This window comes from Vombatus ursinus, unplaced genomic scaffold (genome assembly GCF_900497805.2).
Source record: "Vombatus ursinus unplaced genomic scaffold, bare-nosed wombat genome assembly UNPS02011334.1, whole genome shotgun sequence".
Classification (NCBI taxonomy): Eukaryota; Metazoa; Chordata; class Mammalia; order Diprotodontia; family Vombatidae; genus Vombatus; species Vombatus ursinus.
Genome location: NW_020951112.1, coordinates 6,098,949 through 6,119,823, shown reverse-complemented (window position 1 = coordinate 6,119,823; position 20,875 = coordinate 6,098,949).

Sequence of the window (20,875 nt, the reverse complement as noted above, 5' to 3'; positions counted from 1 at the left end):
TCCATATTCCAGCCAAACCAGATCGCTTGTCATTTCCTGAATTCTGCCCATTCTGCTCCCATCCTTTGCTCATGCTTTGCCTTTCTACCAGGAATATTATCTCCCTACATCTCTACTTGTTGAAATCCTACTCATCATTCCTGGCTTAGTTCAGATGCTTCCCTTATCCAATACAAAGTAACACCTTCCTCTCTCATAATCTTGTATACACCAGCACCAAGCACGGTACTTGGCACATAGTAGGCATTTAATGTTTGTCGAATGACTGATTCTCTTACGTATTTATATTGATACTCTTAGATATAATATTGAACATATTCTCATTGGCATAATCATCATCATCGTCATCATCATCATTATTGTTATTATTATTATTTTGTGACGGATATATCTAACCAACAAAACTGTAAGCCATTTGAGGGCAAGAGCAATGTCCTCTTTGTTTTCTATTTTTCCCATCATTCTCTAATTCCTTACATTATAGTACGGACTTATATATTGATTGTTCACTTGAATCAACAAGGATTTGTTAAATGACAGTATGTGCCAGGCATGATGACAGGTACTTGGGATAAAAGTACAAAGAATAAAGTAGCCTAGTGTTTATTAAAGTTTTTTGTAAAACTCTAAGGTCGAAAAGGAATCACTAATACGGGTACCTTTTCCCTTTGTCTTCCCTTCCCTCAGTCTCTGGCTTCCCAGACCCAGATATCTGGGCAGGAAGAGCTCCATGATGTTCACTTTGATTTGATGAGCTGGGGATCACCAAATACAATCTTTCTGATTGGATAGACCCTCAGGTCTTACTGTCTTCCTTGCCAGTGTATCCTAGGGTCCTCTGGGTCTTACCATCTGTGCTATTGCTATGCCCTTCAGATGCTCTGTCATTGTCATCTGCAATGTTGATTGGCCCTAAGGAAACCTAGGTCTTGCCACCCACCCTGGAACTGCACCTATAGGACTTAGGAGACTTTCCATTTTCCCTACAACAAAACACATTTATATACAAGGTCTCTAACCCCCCTCCCCCACCTTAAATACGAGTTCCTTAATAGCAGGGACTGCCTAATTTCTTCTGTTGGTATTCCCAGTATCTAACACAGTGTTTGGGACACGGTAAGTGCTTAATAAATGTCTTTCCATTCATTCATTCATTCTTTCATCTATTCACTATATCCAATGTTCATATTTAAGTAGAAAAAAGGGCAAATGAGTCAACATTTTATTTATTTTGGTTTTATACCACATTGCATGTCTCCACAGAAGTTATCTTTCAATGACTCTTCATCCCCTAAAGGTCACTCTGTGTGACCAGAGGCTATGCCAACCAAGTTCAGGTTCTCAGTAGGTCTGCCAGGCTGGTGGTTCCAAGGCTGTCCAAAGTCAGTTCAGAGATGCTCATCGCCAGACGCTTGGTTCCAAGGTGATTCAATTTTTTGAGCTACAATTACTCAAAAAGGGCATATTACAAAGTAGAGGAAGATTTTGATCTGCCTCAAAAAGAATGCACACAGTGATAAAATTGAAACTGGCCTTCTATCTTCCACTTGAGGGCCTTCGCATTGATTGTTTTCTGTACTTGGAATGCAATCTTCCTTCACCACTACCTCTTGGAATCCTTAATTTCCTTCAAGGATCAGCTCTGTGCTCCACCCTATAACAAGGCTTTTTTGGGGATTTCCCTCGATTTCTCTGCAATACACTCTATAGCCAAACAATGCTGGTCTATGGGCTCTCGCTTACATGATGCTCTATGCCCCATCTCTGGCCTTTGCAATGTCTTGGATTGCTCTTTTCCCCTCCTTCTTTTCCTCCTCCCCACCTCTCCCTGCCTCTCTCTTTTTCCATTACATCTTTGTGAATTCTTTCCTTCCTTCAAGATTCAGCTCAAAAACCAGTTTCTGCAAGAAGCCTTTCCAGTCTCCCCAACTGCGAGTACTATTCCCGCTACAATTACATTGTACTTATTCTGAATACATCTTGTATCTGCCTATATACAAGTACAAGTTGTTTCCTCCATTAGAATGCAGTATCCTTGCAGGACAGAACTATTTTTTTTTTCCTTTTGTATCCCTAACACTAGTACAGGACCTGGCACATAGAATATATTCGATAAATTCTTGCCAATTGATTTCTGATTATTAGTACTTTCTCATCCTCCTCAAGTTACTATGCACCCACTTTTATGTTTAAATATTGTAATCTTCCACTAATGGTAGATAGGTGGTGCAGTGGATTAAGCGCCGGGCCTGAAGTCAGGAAGACCTGAGTTCAAATCCAGCCTCAGACACTTACTGGCGATATGACCTTGGACAGCTCACTCAACACATTTGCCTTATTTTCTCATCTGTAAAATGATCTGGAGAAAGAAATGGCAAATCACTCCAGTATCTTCACCAAGAAAACTACAAAATAGGGTCATAAAAAGTCAGACATGACTGAAAAAAATGACTGAAAAACAAAATCCACCTTTAGAACATTAGCTCCTTGAGGAGAGGGGCTGCTTTTCAAATTTATTATTGGACCCTCAACACTAATACCTGGTCAAGTGCCTTGCATATAATAAGTACTTAATAAATACTTGTTATATTGGTTAGAAATTTCAAATCTTTAAAGTATTATGAACTACTGTTTCATTGGATCACTGATCTCATCCTTTCGGGTATTCACTCCATTAGTAGTAATCATTGCAGTAGTATTCATGCATTACCATCCTGTGCAATGTGTCCATGTGCTTCCATATATTCTCCAGAAGAGCCTACTCCAACATACTGGAGGCCTCCCTCTAAACCCCTTTACATTTTCTGAGTGCCAATGAGGCAGACCTATCCAGCCTATCTATTCATGCCACAGGAACACAGATTTAAAGCTGGAAGGAACTTAAAGGCTGCTTAATCTAACATCCTCATTTTCTTTTCGTTCTTTCTTTCTTTTTTTTTTTAGGCAATTGGGGTTAAGTGACTTGCCCAGGGTCACGCAGCTAGTAAGTGTCACGTGTTTGATCTGAGGCTGGATTTGAACTCAGGTCCTCCTGACTTCAGCGCCAGTGCTCTATCCACTGCGCCACCTAGCTGCCCCTCATCCTCATTTTCTACGCAGATCTTTTCTCTGTTGTGCACACACAGCATGCCGTTTCCAGTTCCTGCACATTTGTACTGGCCATTGCTCATGTCTTAAATACACTCCTTCCCTATCTCCCCCTCATGGAGACTTTGTCTTCCTTTAGGATGCTGCTCAAGGACCATCTTCTGCATGAAACCTTTCTTGATCCTCAGCTGCTGGCGCCCTCCCTTCCAAATGACCTCATATTTAACTGCTTCTACATATTTCTATTTATTCCCTTCCTATTTACTCTGTATGTCCTTGTCTTCCCCCATTAGATCACAGTGTATAGAGATCATTTCCTTCTTTGTGCTTGTATTCCCAGAATCTGAGACATAGAACACGTTTAACAAATACTTGGTGATGGATGAGCAAACTTTGTCCAAGATCACAGAGGTAGTGGCATAACCATGATTTGCATTCAGGTTGTACAGGTCATAGTATCATAGATTTAGAGAGAGAGGGATCTTTTTTGGTCATGTAATCCAACCCTCTTACTTTACAGTTGAGGAAACTGAGGCCAGAGAGGTTAAGGAACTTGTCCACATATTCAGAGGTGAGAGCAAGGTCTTGAACCCAGGTCCTCTCATTCCAAAAGCCTCACTCTTTCCCTTCCACTACATTGTGTCCACACCATCTCTTTGTTCCTACATTTCCTCACTGATTGTCATCTACTTTTGTGTATACTTCTCCACTGGGCTTGAACTACAACTTGCATCCAGATCTTTCTATTCCAAATTCCACACTTTCTCCCTTGGGCCATATTCCAAGCATGCAGTCTCTTTCTCTGTTCATGCATTTCTTCATTGATAGCCCTCTAAACTACTTCTTGTGTATATTTCTTCATTGGACATTCACAAAACCCCCAGGAGTCTGGCAAGTGTTATTATCTACCATTTTTTCAGATGAAAAGACTTTCATGTGAAGAGACTCAGAGATATAGGTGAGATGGCATCCTTAGGGTCACCCAGTTAGTTAATAATAGCTGTGACAAGAACCCAGAACTGCCTTCTTCCCATTTCTCTCTAATATGTTACGTGGTTCTGGGGCCAATAACCCTTCCCCAGATGCCCTTGTGTTTGAAGCATTTCCTCTGCTGAGGATGCAGAGAATACATCATTTTCTTCCTCCGTATGTCCCTCCCCTGAACCTCTTCTTTTAATGAGGAAAGGGATTCCTCATTCAGCCTGAACATTTAGTCTCTCTCCTGAGCTACCCATAGTTCCCCTAGGCAGATCATGAAATCTTTGTCTTGGGCTCCTTTTAATTATTGCTCTGATGGGCTAATGACCAACCTGCTAGAGGGAAAGATTATCTGGACCAGGGTGCCAGTAGATGCACAAAGAATCTTAGGCAAAGTAGCCAAGCTCATTATTCATAATTGCTGTCCATGCTTTTGGAGCTGGCACATATGCAATGGAAACCCACCTCCAGAAGGCCTTCATCAATCTGTTCACGGTGGTGAGATGCTCCTTTCAAATGGGAAATGCCTTTCATAGCCGAGTGGCACAGGAAACTTGAACTTCTGCAGGTCAGCAGCTGCAAAGATAATTCATTTCTGGATATAACCCTGGATCTGTCATCTTGTTCAGAGGATTGCTCATTTCCTGGAATGTAGGGCACTGCTTATCACAATTTCTGTGTGGTTATCGGTTGCATGTAGGTGAGATCTTGTGCTGTTAAAAATAAGTTTGGCCAGTGTGAATATTCATAGGATCAGAGTTGCAGAGCTGGAAGGGACCTTGGAGGTCACTGAGTTCAATCCTCTCATTCTACAGATGAGGAAAATGAGGCACAGAGAGGTTAAGCAACTGGCATTTACTGTTTGTGTGACCCTGAATAAGGCATCTGATGACTTCTCTCAGCTTCAGCTATCTCTTCTACAAAATGGGGATAATAATAACACATAATACACAGGAGAGCTGTGAGGACAAAATAAAATAATATCTTTATTTTGCAAACCTTAAAGAGTTATACAAATGCTAGCTATTATCATTATTATCCTGGGTTTCACAACTTGTAAGTGTTCAGGGTAGGATTAAAACTCAGGTCTTCCTGACTCCATATTCCAGCTTGTCTAGGTTCCTTATACTCCTATCCCATCTCCTTTACATGTATGTTTAACCTGTTGCTTTTAAGACAAAGACTTTATGTATTTTCTTGTCATGTCTATATCTTTTGGGGTCACATACTTATTTTTTAAGGAAAAAACATTGTGTTCCAAAAAATAATAATCTGGGTTTTAGAGGCAGTTAGTAAGGTTGTAGAGTAAATAGAGCTTGGGGCTTGGATCCAGCCTCAGAAACTTACTAGCTGTGTGATCTTGGACAAGTCTCTTAACTTCTATTTGCCTCAGTTCTTCAACTGTCAAATGAGCTGGAGAAGGAAATGGCAAACCATTCTAGTATCTCTGCCAAGAAAACCCCAAATGGGGTCATAAAGAGTTGGACGTGAAATGACCGAACAATAATTATTAATATTTTAGTGCTGGTTCTGTCATTTATGAGTTATGAGCAAATCGCTTATAACTATTTGAGCCACAGTTTCCTCCTTTGTATATGACAAAACTCTTGCCATGTGGCCACTGTCCAGTTCATCAGTGTTCAGGTGCTTCTGCATTTGGGTCATCTATTCAAATTCAGCTTGATTTCTTGGCAAGGAATCCATCAGTCAGTCAGTCAACAAACATCGAGTGACTATTATTGTCAGGCACTGTGATAAGTACCAGAGATACAAAAAGAGGCAAAAGATAATTTCTGCCCTGAAAGAGCTCACAAATTAATGGAAGGAAAGAAGGAGAGCAGATGCTTTGAGGTTAAGGATGGGGGTAGGAGAAGGCCTGAAAAATCAGCTGCAAATGTGGGTTTATTATAAGATACACATATATAAGATGTGTGTGTATGTGTGTGTATAAAATACATATATCAATACATATGTATATGAATAATGCATATGGTAAGATATAAATATGTAGTATGTATATAATCAGATCATAGATTTAAATCTGGAAGAGACCTTAGGAGCTATTCAGTCCAACTCTCTCATTTTACAGATGAAGAAACTGAAATTGAAGTTCAAAGATTTGATATTATTTGTCCAAGGTCACATGGTAAATAAATTTCTAGGTCATGATTCAAAGTCAGGACTTTCTGTCTCCAAGTTTGACACCATATCTACTATGCCACCTAACTACCTCTTGAAGTTGGTGATTTGTATCTTTATCTGTCTGTAAATCAGATTATATACATATGTGTATATGTAGACACACATATACTTTTACCACAACTTTATGTATCTGTTGTCCAAGGACTAAGCTAGCAAAGAATGGAGAGATTTATCACCTGTTGGGTGTTTGTTTGTTTTTTTTTATCACAACATCTCTTGAATAGCTGTCTGTCATGTTTTGGCTGTATGTGAAAAAAGATAGACCAAAAGATTAATGACAGGGAGGCTGGCAGACAGCCTGGCAGATGGATAGATAGATAGATAGATAGATAGATAGGTGGATAGATAGAAAGACAGACAGATAAGATATAGATAGAAAGAGATAGATAAGATAGATACAGATGGAGGAGATAGATACAGACAGACAGACAAAAACAGACAGGCAGGCAGACAAACAGGTAGGTAGACAGACAGATAGATGACAAAGAGAGATGAGAGATGTTTTAGAATTTTAAAATTGCCTAAAATTGGGGTCAGTTTAGAAATGAGTATCCAGACAGCTAAGTTCTTCCAAACCTTCCTCTTGTCTACTCCTCTGGCTAATTTTGCTGCTTTTAGCTATTTGAGGGCACACACAAAGTGACACCCATTTTTCGTCCCTTTGATTACTGCAATAATTCCTATTATGCATTTACGGGGCAGAAAGCTCATTCTCTGGCTTATAGTTCCTTTGTAAACAACACTGACTGTTTTGTACACTGTCAGGCAATAGGCAGCAATAAACAGGAAATTCCTATGAAGAAAAATTAAATTTATGGCATGGTTGGACTCAAAGGAATCCCAACATTGATTTAGATTTTCTCTGCCAGATTAGACCACCAACCTAAATCATGTTGTAGGTAAGCCAGGAGAGTACCTCAAAATCATTGGGTTCTCTCTTTTTTATTTTTTAGAATTTAAAATCATTTGCGAAACTCTTACCAAATCTGATACATCATTAGCCTCAGCTAAACTACTTTAGACTTCATCACATTCTCCTGTGGACCAGTATTATGAAGTATGTGTTTTCATAGTCCTTTCAAATTATGATATGTTCTTTAGAAATTTCTGCATTGACCTGGTAAAACATCTTGAATAGTTTTTCTTCTTTGCAGAACTCTGAAATGTTTTTGTACTATACCACAAAGAATTAAGTTTGGATTTTGGGCTAATATATTTTAAATCCCAGAGATCTCTTTCAAAATACATGTCTTCATTAGTAGGAGTTGATGGACCCATGTGTCATTCAAGATGTGTTCAATTACTTAATAATATTTTCCTTGTGTCTGTGCATAGAGGCAGAATGTCATCACTGATAATGATCTGACCTAGAAACCGAGAGTTGAAGTCTTACCACTGACATATGCTGGTAGTATTACCCTGAGTAAGTCACTTACCATCTCAGTGTCCCAGGCAACTCTCAGAGACAGTGAGATATCTACATTGATAGAGTTCCCTATATCATTTAAATCATAGGTCCAGTCCTTTCTAAATATTTGAGAAGGAAAATTTGGTGTAGTAGATAATGAACCAATCTGGATTCAAGACCTAAGTTCAAGTCAAGGCTTTGACACAATTGCATAAGGACGAGCAAATCATTTTAGCTTTCAGCTCTACAGATAACTCTTTTATCTAAGACTAATTTGCAGAAGATTCAACGATCTATATTGGTGGAGGGAGCTTCCACACCAAGAGTTCCTGAAACTGGTTAAATCGCAGGTCTGAAACAAGCATATGACCACTGTAATACTTTTCTTCTGCTCAGTTTTTAATAGTTCATGAAACATTTTGACAAGTTTTATCTCATTTAATCCTCACAAAAAAGCAGTCCTGGGAGGAGGTAGGGAGAGCAAATAAAGCAATTATCTTGCTTTTATAGATGAGGAAATAGGTTCATAGAAGTAGTCATTTGATGAAAGTCACATGCTAGTTAATGACGGTTTTTAGAAGAATCATAGAATCTCAGATCCAGAGCTGGGAGGCACCTCAGAGACCATCATTCCAACCCCTCATTTTACAGATGTGGAAACTGAGGCCCAGGAGGTCAAAGGACTTGCCTGAATTCACACAAATAATGAGTTTCGGAGATGGGATTTAAAGCTAGAAAGTCTCAAGTCCAGAGCCAATGATCCTTCCACTGTACCCCGCTACCTCTAGCCCAGGTTCCATAAGTCCTTGTCCAACGAGCCCTTCCGCAAAGTCAGGCTTATTTGGGTTAGCTGCAGCCCATGAAATTTAAATACAGGGTAGAATAACAAAGACGCAGCAGGGTTAAGATACTTAGTTATTTCAGTCCTGCTGAATTCCTGGAGGTCATTACAGTATCCATCATCCATTCCATTGTTCTGAGCACATTTTTAAATTAGAAACAGTTGCTAAGGCAATACTTGTTTATGTGTCCCAGTTGGTGAGTCAGGTAGAAAAGAAACATGATCCCTCCCTGTCAGGAGGTGAGTGTATCTTCACTCTCTTCCAGGCTGGTTAAGAAGAAAAGTTTGATATTGGAAAAGCAGTTAACTCACATTTGCAAGTTGTAAATATTCTCATGCTTCTACCCCTGTCCCCAACAAGGCTGCAAAGATAATTATAAGCACTTACTGTGTGCCAAGCACTGTCCTAAGGATTTTACAAATATTACCACCTTTGATCCTCACAACAACCTTGGGAGGTAGGTTCTATTATTATCATGCCCATTTTATAGCTGGGCAAACTGATTTTTAAGTGACTCGCCCAGGGTCACACAGCTAGGAAATATCTGAGGCCAAATTTATATTCGGGTCTTCCCAACTCTAGGCCCAGCTCTCTCATCTAGCTGCCTACAACACTTTTGAAACTTATCAGTCAGTCAGTCAACAAGCATTTATTAACTACCTACAATGTAGCAGGCAATATGCTAAGTGTTGTGGATACAAAGAAAGGCAAAAGACAGTCCCTCCTCTGGAGAAGGTAACAATCTAATGGTGATTGAACATTGATGATCAACTCAATGACCAATCATGATTCCAGAATAAAGCATGATACCCACCTCCCGACAGAGAAGAAAGCTGAAGATGAAAAATGAGCCATACATTCTTCCACTTGGCCAGTGTGGAAATTTGTTTGTTAGATGATGCATATTTGTTGCAAAGGGGAAGCTAGGTGGCACAGTCAATAAAGCGCTGGGCCTGGAATCAGGAAGACTCATCATGAGTTCAGATCTGGCCTTAGACACTTACTAGCAGAATGACCCTGGGCAAGTCACTTAACCCTGTTTGCCTCAGTTTCCTCTTCTGTAAAATGAGCCTGAGAAGAAATGGTAAACCATTCTAGTATCTCTGCCAAGAAAACCCCAAATGAGGTCACAAAGAGTTGGATACAACTGAAACAACTCAACAACAACATTTTTTCTTTCTTTTTTTTTTTTTTAGGAAATTGGGGTTAAGTGACTTGCCCAGGGTCACACAACTAGTAAGTGTCAAGTGTTTGGTCTAAGGTCGGATTTGAACTCGGGTCCTCCTGACTTTAGGACTGGTGCTCTATCCACTGTGCCACCTAGCTGCCCCAACAATAAAATTTATTGAAAGGGTTTTCCCTTTTTTTTTTTTTCAGTGTTGGGGTTGGGGGTGGACAGGAGAAGAGAGGGAGAGAAAATAATTACTTGTTATTGAAAAATAATGTAATTTAACTTTAACTAAAGAGAATGATACATTATGTAGTTGCGGTTGACAGTTGTATGTCATTAAGGTGTAAAAGAGAACAGTATGTTGTTAAACTTATGGGCCCCAGGTAAAGTGGTACAGTAGATTGAGTGCCAGGCCTGGAGTCAGGAAAACTCATCTTCCTGAGTTCAAATATGACTTTAGACACTTACTAGCCATGTGACCCTGGACAAGTCAGTTCACCTGTTTGCCTCAGTTTCCTCATCTGTCAAATGAGCTGGAGAAGGAAATGGCAAACCACTCCAGTACCTCTGCCAAGAAAACCCTGAATGGGGTCATGAAGAGTTGTACATGACTGAACAACAACAACACACTTAGAAAGATAGATAATAAGTTCAGGGAAAACTGAGGATTTTGAGCTGAAGGGAGCTTTAGAAAGGTAGTGTAGAAAGCAGTCTTCATTTGAAGTCAGAAGACCTAGGTTCAGTCTTGGGTTTGCGACTTAGTATCTGTGTGATCTTGGGCAAATTGTTTAACCCCTCTGGGCTTTAGTTTCTTTAGCTCTAAAATGAAAGGGTTAGACAGGATGACCTAAGACCCTTCCCAGCTCTAAATCAATAATTCTGTGTTCAATTAGTCCCATCTTCTTGTATTACAAATTTGGAAACTGAGGCCCTGACAATGTAAAGAATTGAGGTTATCAGATAGTCAGAAGAATGACCAGGAATATATGAGTTAGCTGTGAGCTCCGTGGAGTCACTACAATAGGAAGATTGAGGAAGAGGAAGAAGGATAGACTCCAAGTGATCTGCAGCATGGTCACCACAATGAGTCAGAGTTCCCCAGATACAGCCAGAAGGTAAGCAGGATTCCACTCTTTCCCTCTTCTGCATTATCCCAACTTCCATTTCCTTATTTTGTGAGCAAAATCCACATTATTGATTCTCCATGGAAAATGTCAACATACCATAAATAGGGATGATACGGGGTTTTTTGTTTGTTCAGTTCTGTTCTATATGGCTTGTGAAAAGTTGGAGCAAAGCCTCCTCAGGTCTGGTTTGCAAAATAGTTTGCGAACTATTCAAATGTGATCCATTGGATTTCATATGCCACTTATGCCACTTTTCTCATACTCAGATATATTTTAATGGGTGATACACACCTTTCCCCTTCCTCCAAATAAAAAACCACTCACTAATACATGATTCTTTTGTTAAGAATTCCTTCAGCATTGAAGGATCATCTGTTAAGATGTCTACTGAGGTGTAGAAGGATTGCAATCTGTCTCAGTGGAAGGAGTCTCCACACCTATGAAATCAGGCATCCCTGAAATACTGATGCATTAGGAACCAGACAGTACTCTCTCCTGGGACTTTTCTAGCTAGTGATTTGCTGCATATTGGCCTCTTGGTTCCTTTGTTGAGTTTTTTGTTTGTTTGTTTGTTTTTTGTTTGTTATTTTTGTTCAGTTGTCTTTTAGTCGTATCTGACTCTTCATGACACCATTTAGGGTTTTATTGGCAGAAATACTGGAGTAGTCTGCTATTTCCTTCTCCAACTCATTTTACAGATGAAGAAACTGAGGCAAACAATTCAGTGAAGTGCCTTGGGTCACACAGCTAGTAAGTGTCAGAGGTCAGATTTGAACTCAGGACAATGAGTCTTGCTGATTCCAAACCCAGTGCTCTATGTACTATGGCCTGACCTAGTTTCCAGCAAAGATTAGCCATCATTCCTTTTTTGTCTTCTTTGATGACTCCTTAGCTTCTTCCTTACTTTGAGAGTCAGTGGGGTACAATAGGAGAACTGCTGGGTTTGGAGTCAGAAGAACTGAATTCAAACTCCAGCCTTCCTACTTTTGTGTGTATGACCTGGAGAAAGTCACTTAACTTCTAATGGCCTATAAAGCCATCTTCATTTATGATCTTCTGGCATCTGATGAGGAAAATAGTCAAATGATGTTCTCTATGGTTCCCTGCAGCTATCAATCTATGAGTATGTGGGCCTTAGTTTCCTCATCTGTAAAATGAAGAGGTTAGATTTGGTCTCTGAGGTCCCTTACAGCTCCTTATTTATGTTTCCTCAATATGAGCATTCTTTAAGACTTTCTCTCCCTTTTTCCCTTCTTTTTGAATTATCTTTCAGAAAAATGAACCACTCTCAACACAGATACCTAAAACATACCTTATTAAAATGTAATGTTTGGTTGCCCCCAGCTGGACCTTGATCTCATATCAAAGTAAAAGAACACAGCTACTAAAAATAGATCCCTGAGTGCTTTTCCAATGGACTGTATACTGTCACATCTGTAGAGACTGGTTTCAGGCCCATTGCTGGTTCCTTTTGCATAAATGCCTTAGCATGAAGGTTTATTAGTGTGAAAATTAAATGGGGCAAAAATAAAAAAAATGGTATATTTATATATAAACCTTACAACTTTTTACATCTTAAAAAAACTTTTGAATTTGTAGCATGTCTTTTGCTGCATAATTTCTTTTACATGATTTGGCATTAAGTTCACTAGATTTTTGACAAATAGTCTTTAATTCTTCATCATTAAACTATACTTTTCACACACTGGATATTACTTGTATCTTTGAAGAGTAGACTTTCTAAGTCTAGCCTTGTGCAGTCGATAGACTGCTGACCATGGAGTCAAGAGGATCTGAGTTCAAACCCAACCTCAGACACTTACTAGATGTGTGACTTTAAGCAAGTCACTTTGCCCTGTTTGTCTCAGTTTCCTCATCTGTAAAATGAGCTGGAGAAAGAAATGGCAAACCACTCCAATATCTTTGCCAAGAAAACCCCAAATGGGGTCATGAAGAGTTGGACATGAATAATCAACCATAACAAAAAAAAGCTTTATTTTAGCCCATCGATTTTCAATGGGGTTTAAATCAAGTGAATTTCCAGTTTACTGAAGTATATTTATCTCTATCTCTTGCATATTTCTTAACTTTTTATGATGTATGGCATGATTCAAGATTATGCTGTGATATTCCATTTTTATTTGGGGATTTTTTTGATTCTATAATAATTCTGCTTCTCAGTATATCAACATACTTATTAACATTCATCATCCTCTTAATGGGGATGACATCCAGTCCCATTGGACTGTAAAATTCACCCAAACACATTCTTGTGTTTTGAAGACGCTCACATCTTGTAGACTTGCCCAAATTTCTGAAGGCAGTAGTTTGGGGAAATTCTTGAATGAAAAAGATAATTTTGTTAGTAAAAATTGCTTTTTTCTGATCCTCAGTACTCTAATTTTGCATTGTCTCAACAGCGGCATGCACTTTTTCTTCATAGCAAAGAATAAAAGTTATTAAAATCACTTAAACTCTCAATGGCCCAGGCAATTCTTTGATTGTGAGTTGAAGATATGATAGAGATTTGAGGACTGACTGTCATGTTGGGCTTTTTAAGTCAGAGGGACAAGAATCATCCTTAGAAGCTATTTGCGACTATTGCTGTATTTGAGCCAAAAGACGGACTTGAGTCACATCTAGAAATTCTAAAAGAGACATAGTCTACAAGATACAGATTAAAAAGAAGGAGCAGGGACTGCAAATGCCAAGTAGCACCAGCAATGGGAGATAGCATCACATTAGATCCTCACAAAATCCCTGTGAGGTAGAAGCTACTATTGCCCTCATTTTATAGTTTAAAGAAACTGAGGCAGATTGATACCCAGAGTTACACAGTCAGTAAGTGTCTGAGACCAGGTTTGAACATAGTTCATCCTGACTCCAGGCCCAGTGCTCTATCTACTGTGCAGAGAAAATACTGATTGGTATTAGAAAAGGGAGTTATCTCATCTGGAAGTTTGCTGCAATCAATGAAATTTCAGATCCAGTCCCTAATCCTTTATGCAAGAGTAGCACAGGATAATGGGGTATAGAAAGGTCATAGGAGATGGCCACATCAGTGGGCAGCTAGGTGGTGCAGTAGATGGAGTGCCAGGCCTGCCACTACCTTCCTGAGTTCAAATATGGCCTCAGATACTTACTAGTTGTGTGACCCTGGGCAAGTCATTCAATTCTGTTTGCCTCAGTTTCCTCATCTGTCAAATGAGCTAGAGAAGGAAATGGCAAATCACTCCAGTATCTTTGCTCAAGAAAATCCCAAATGGGGCCATGAAGAGTTGGACATGACTGAAAAATGACTGAAACAACAAAGCCCACATCAATGAGATCGCTGACAGACTAAAATATTGAAGTTCCCATGGTGCTTTAGAATCTTCCAGTTAGCTGATGCCTCATGATACTTGCCAGAGCAGAAATCTGTTCAGATCTCTTATACCTTAGTAGTCATAAGATGTTTTTCAAGTTAGTTTCACTCAACAAACATTTACTAAGCACTGGCTATGATATATACTGCACTAGTTACTGAGAACAGAATGACAATAACAACATAGTTTCTTCCCCTCAAGAAACTTACGTTCTACAGGTGTAAAAATGGTGCCAAGAATTCATATAAATAGGCCTGGTGTGAGGAAATTTACAAGAGGGAGAAAGTATTAAAAAGCAGGGATCATCTTGGAAAGTTTCAAAGTAGCAGTGGCTCTTGATTTGAAAGCCTTGAAGTCATATGAGGATTCTGAGAAGCAGAAATAAAGATAGAGTTCATTCTAGTCATGGGATGCTTGGTGGGAGATGGGAGATGACAACATCATAAATTTGAGTCAGGAAAGGACTGTAAGTGATATATTGATTTTGGTGAGTGGCTAGCAGTCCAGTTTGGGATATTATATTGGTGACAGGCATCATAATGAACGGATGCATCCCCAACCACGTTCATGCTAAGCTAGGATTATAGGGCCACAGTTTTAGGGCTAGAGGGGACTTTAGGAGTTATTTAGTCCAATTCCCTCATTTTACAGATGTCAAAACTGAGTCCCACAGAAGAGAAATTACTTAGGCTTCTAGATCCAAGGAACCCAAGTGGTTGCCTAGTAGATGAGGAAATTGACCTAGCCTTGGTTCCACCAGAGAGGTGATATGACTTCAGATCATAAGATTACATGAGTTGTAAGAGACCCCAGAGATCATCTACCTTTCCTAATTTTACAAATGAGGAAATTGAGGTCCAGAGAAGTGAATTTACTTGATCATGGCCACATAGCTAACCAGTGGCAGAGCTAATTTAGAATTTTCTTCCTCTGATTTCATGAGCTATGGCACAGAAAGAATTTCAGAACAAGCATTCAATTCCATTTTGTTTTTCCTTCTCTCATCTCAGCCTCTTTTTTTTTTTTTACAAATCTCATCTTGCAAGAAATATGTGCATCTCTCCTCTTGCCTAGGTTTTCCTCCCTCCCTTTTCTACTCAGGGGATCATTGCCTTGCTCAGAGAAGAGCTGAACCATACCATTTCAACAAGCAGAATTCTATGGACTCAAATGTCATATTGAATCCTCCGTGATATTTTTTATTATCGGCTCAATTCCATCAGCTGTTCCAATCTTCAACACTCTTGTGGTTTCTTCATGGGCAGAGCTCCATCACATGGGGTTTTTCCAGCTGAGCCAGCTCAGTGGGGGTGTGGAAATATGCCCCAGGGGTGTGAAGGAGACTGCAAATTGAGCCCTGTACGATCACACCACCTAACAGCAAGACGGGCTGCCAGCATGCCTCCGGCATGTGTCTGCACTCCTAGAGAAAGGGACACTCAGTTGGCAATGTGTTGTCTGACTAGCAGAGAGCTCATTCCCCACTGCTGTGAGCACGAACTCCTACTGTAATTATAATGAAGTTATTCCATAAACATTATTACCATGTATTAAACATATGCAATACAGTTAGATAGCAGGGCCCCAAGTAACAAGGGGACACTCACAAACATTAATGTGCTCACTTTAACAAATAATCCCATGAAAGTTCCATAAACAGAACTTTCCTTCAAAAGGATTCCAGAGGATGCTGGACCTAGGATATTTATCAGATCAACAATGATGCCAAAAGGAGAACAAGAGAAAGCATAGAACTATGAAACATGAATATAGAGTGAATTATATTTTAAGGTGTTCCTCTTAGATACCAAGTACAATAAAAACTTTCTTCCCTAACCCTCTTCAAAAAAATAAAAAGTCTACAGCTTTGGATACAGATTGAATCATACTTTTTTTTTTTTACTTTATTATTGTTGGATTTTTTCTTTTTTTTTTGTTTTGTTTTCTTTTGCAACATGGTCAACAGGAAAATGTTTTGCCTATCTGCACATATATAACCTATATCAAATTGCTTGCCGAAAGGGGAAGGAAGGGGTGAGAGAATATGGAACTCAAGATTTTAAAAGAGAATGTTAATTTTTATTTACATGTAATTGAAAAAATTAAAATGTAACTAAAAAAAATAAAGTCCATAGCTGTTTGAATCAGGAGGACCTATGTTCAAGTCTGGCATACACTGATTGTGTGATTTTGTGATATTGTGATTAAAGTTAATTATGATTAACTTTAAATCAAAAAGCAGTTGCTCATCACAGGCTGAAGGAGGGGAGTCCACCTTTACTTGCACTATTAAATATCTGTGTATTTGCACCAATAAAATCACATCTGGACCAAAGGAAAAAAGGAGCTTTTAATCATTGGCCCTGCTGCTCATCTATTTGCAGTGAGATGTGTGGGAAAGAATATTGGAATTGGAATAGGAAGAGTATGGAAACCTAAGTTGGGTAAATCTTTAAGTAATTATTATCATTATTTGAGTGGATCTATCATCTCATTGATGTGAGCATTCCCTCTAATGGTGTCAAACAAAATCTATCAAAAATCTTCATGGGTTCTTAGCCTGACATGAAAAGCCCTTGGTGATATGACTTCTACCTATATTTCCTGTATTATTTCACGTTACTCCTTTTTACATACTCTGTCTTCTAGTCAAACACACGTGCTGAATGCAGCTTCCCACTCATGTGGCTTTGCCCAGTAGTGCATCTATGCCTGGAATGCACTCCTTCCTCACCTGCTCCCCATGGAATCCTTAGCTTCCTCCATAGCACAATTTAGGCACCATCTCCTACATGAGACCTTTCCTGGCCATCCCCACCCATTCCAGTTTGTTTTTAGTCCCTCCCTTGTGCAAATACTTTGCATATATTTTATATAATCTATTTATATGTTGTATCCCTCAGTAGTATGGAAGTTCCCCGAAGCTAGGGACCATTTGCTTTTGTCATTGTATTCAAAGTATTTATCACAATATTTTGCACAGAACTACTATGAACCAGCCACTGCACTAACTGCTTTACAAATATTTTATCAGTCGATCCTTATAACAACCCTGTGAAGTAGGTGCTGTTATTATCTTTATTTTACAGTTGAAGAAACTGAGGCAAACAGAAGTTAACTTGTCTATGGCCACACAGCTAGTAAGTAAGGCCAGATTTGAACTCAGGTCTTCCTGATTCCAGGCCCAGGACTCTAGCCATTGAGCCACCTACCTGTCTAACCTTGGGCATTACTTACCCTCTCTGGGCTTCATTTTTCTCATTTGTAAAATGAGGGGGTTGACTCAGGGGTGAGGAATCTGTGGCCTCAAGGCTACATGTGGCCCTCTAGGTCCTCAAGTCCGGCCCTTTGACTGAACTGATTCCATCAAAGGGCCACACTTGAGGCCCTAGAGGGTCAAACGTGGCCTCGAGGCCATAGGTTCCCTATCCTTGGATTATATATTCTCCAGGACCTCGTCCAGCTCTAAATCTATGATCCTTTTGACTTCCAAATGGTATGGCTTCCACAGGATTCTGGATTAAGCACTAGAAGGGACCTCAGAGGCCATATAATCCAACACATTTTAGTGTTACAGATAGAGAAACTGAGGCCCTCAGATGGTAAGTGATTTGCCCAGAGTTACATTGCTCATAAATTGCAGAGGTAAGACTCAAACTCCAATTCCCTATCTGATAGCGCATTGCTTTTTGTCTTCAGTAAGTGTCTGAGCCCACACTCAACAGCTTAGTAAAGGAATATTCTGATCAACCCTCCTCCTATTGCAGATGAGAACAATGAGGCCTCCGGAAAGAAAAAAAGATTGCTGCCGGCATGGAAAACTCAGTGATCAATTGCAACCCAAAATGTGCAGTAAAATTAAATAAAAAGAAGGCTGATGAAAAGCCCTTTGATTTAGATGGCAAGAGATTGGCAAGCAGATTTACAAATGCTACTTTGGGGTCCAAATCCAGATTCAAGACAGTCCATTACTTCATGAGTCTGTAGAAATACCAGAAAGTCAGGTTCTCAAAAAGCATGAACAGAACTGTGAGTGGGGAAATTGGCAAATGCTTAGGGAGAAGTTAATGATCTAGAAAGGGGTTTTTTGATTGTTTTAAATTATAAGAACCCCAACGTGTGATTAAAGTCCAATTAACATTTGAGAATTATAATCAAAGACCAGTCAGCAAGTACCTACTATGAGCCAAAGACTGTGCTAAGTTCTGGGGATGCGACAGAGCTCAGGTGCCATCTTATCTCCTATAGGAAGCACTTCCTGATTTCCCGCAGTTGTCCTTTCTTCCTATCTCTTAAAACTGCTTAGTCTTTATGTATCAGTATATGTACTACATCTTACCACTTCCCTTCTTTTCCAATAGAAGGGCACTTCCCTGAGTGCAGGATCTCTGATGGAGAGAGCGCCACCTGTGAACAAGGTAAACCTGTGTTCATGTCCTGCTACTGACTCATACTGGTGGTGTAACCCTGGATAAGCTACTTAACCTCTCTCAGCCTTGATTTCCTTCAGTGAAAAATAGGGTTATTGTGAGGATCGTCTGAGATAACATATATAAATATGTAAATGCTAGCTATGAAGATGATGTCAATGTTATTGCTAATGATGATGATGATGATTGGCCAACTGCTTTGTTATGATTATCTTAGCTTGGTCTTCTGTTAGTGTTTCGAATTAAAGGCATCCTCTTGGCTCAATCACTCCCATAGGAAACACCCTAGAAGGAGCTCAGCAGCTCCAGTTGAGAAGTAGATCTCCCACCACCCTGATTGCACCCTGGTACCCCCTTTTAAGACTCAGTTTTAGCAGTGAATCCACACTCTACGGCAACCACTTTGATCTGCCAGTGTGAGTACAGATAAGGTGAGACAGACAGCCCCAGTCCAGGAAGAGAGAACAAAGAAAGACTTAGGGTTTGACACCACACCCTACACAACCTATGTACCCAGCACTAGGGTCTCTTCTGAGCTCTAGTCCCAAATCACTATTTACCTTTTGAACATTTTGAACTGGATGTCTTATATAAGTCTTTGTTTCAACATGCCTACAGTTAGAACTTATTTCCTTTCTCTCTAAATTTGCTGACAAACAACCCATTACTATTGAGGTCACCGCCATCCTCCAGCTACTCAGATTCACAACCTGGTGTCATCTTCAATACCCCACTCTTATTCACCCCTCATGTCTAGTCTAACACCAAATATTTGTGTCTTTAACTTTCAAAACATTTCTCATACACATCCCTTTCTCTTCATTCACACAGCAGCCATCCTAACTGAGGCCCTACTCACCTCTTATATGCTTATTGTAATCAATTTCTAGTTGATCTTCCTGTCTCAAGTCTCCAATCCATCCTCCATCCAAGTGCCAGAGAATTTCCTAACGTGTAGGTCTGTACTCAAAAAAACTCTAGGGTTTCTTTATTACCTTCAGGAACATATATCAAAGCCTTTACTTGATATTTAAATACCTTCACAAGCTGGCTCCTTGCCTTTGTAATCTAACACTTTAATCTTCTCTATACACTCTAGGTGGTGTAGTGGATATAGCACTCAGCCTGGAGTCAGGAAGACATGAGTTCAAATCTGGCCTCAGATACTTACTAGCTCTGTGACCCTGGGTAAGTCACTTCACCCTTTTTGCCTCAGTTTTCTCATCTGTCAAATGAGCTGGAGAAGGAAATGGCAAACCACTCCAGTATCTTTGCCAAGAAAACCCCAAATGGGGTCACAAAGAGCTGGACATGACTGAAACAACTAAATCTAAAAAACCCACTCTATGGTCTACCTATATTGACCTCTTCTTGCAGTTCTTCACATAGGCCACTCTATTGCCCATCTCACTGCCTTTGTACTGCTCATTCACCATCCTGGAATGTTCTCCCTCCTATCCTATACTTTTTGGAATGCCTGGCTTCCTTCTAGACTAACCTCAAATCCCATCCTCTATAGGAGGACTTTCGTAGTCTTGCCAGTTATAAATACAACCTTCTTTCCAAGATTTTGGACTAGTTAAGAGTCCATTCTCTGCCTCATTTCTTACTTTGCTTGAATCATTGAATGGGTGTTGCCTCAGTCAAACTGAGGCTTGTTAAAGTTCTTAGCTTAAAAAGGCAAGGTCTTCCACTGCATCCAGAGCCATCCCTAGTCATCCTGATCTATAACTTGCCACTGAACCTAGATGACTCCAGAGGAGAGAGTGCTGCTGGTGACTTTGCTCAGCCCTCCCTCACTAAATCCAATTCACTTGCATGTCATGTTATCACCTGCCTGATGTCACAATCCTCTTCAAGAACAAAGGACAAACAACAACAACAACCGCCCTTCTAATATATAATTCTGTAAGGTAATCCAATCATTACCTCACTAGGGACTTCCTCTACCAAGTCCTAGCTCTTCACCCCAATCTTACTCCAGCCCTGGAATACATGCTTTGGAAGTGCCCTCTGCCCATGTAGCCTCATCTCTCTGATTGGATGGCATTCTCTCCAACTTCTATCTTAGGAGGGTCTCCAGCCTACCCACATCTCATTCCTCTCTGGGTTCCACTCCTGGATTTTCTCTACCATGCCCCACACCTGGTACCTTCATCTCACCCTCACCTCCTTTATGGCTTCCCTTTATGTTTTTCTACTATTAGAATGGAAGCTGCTTCTTCTTCTTCTTCTTCTTCTTCTTCTTCTTCTTCTTCTTCTTCT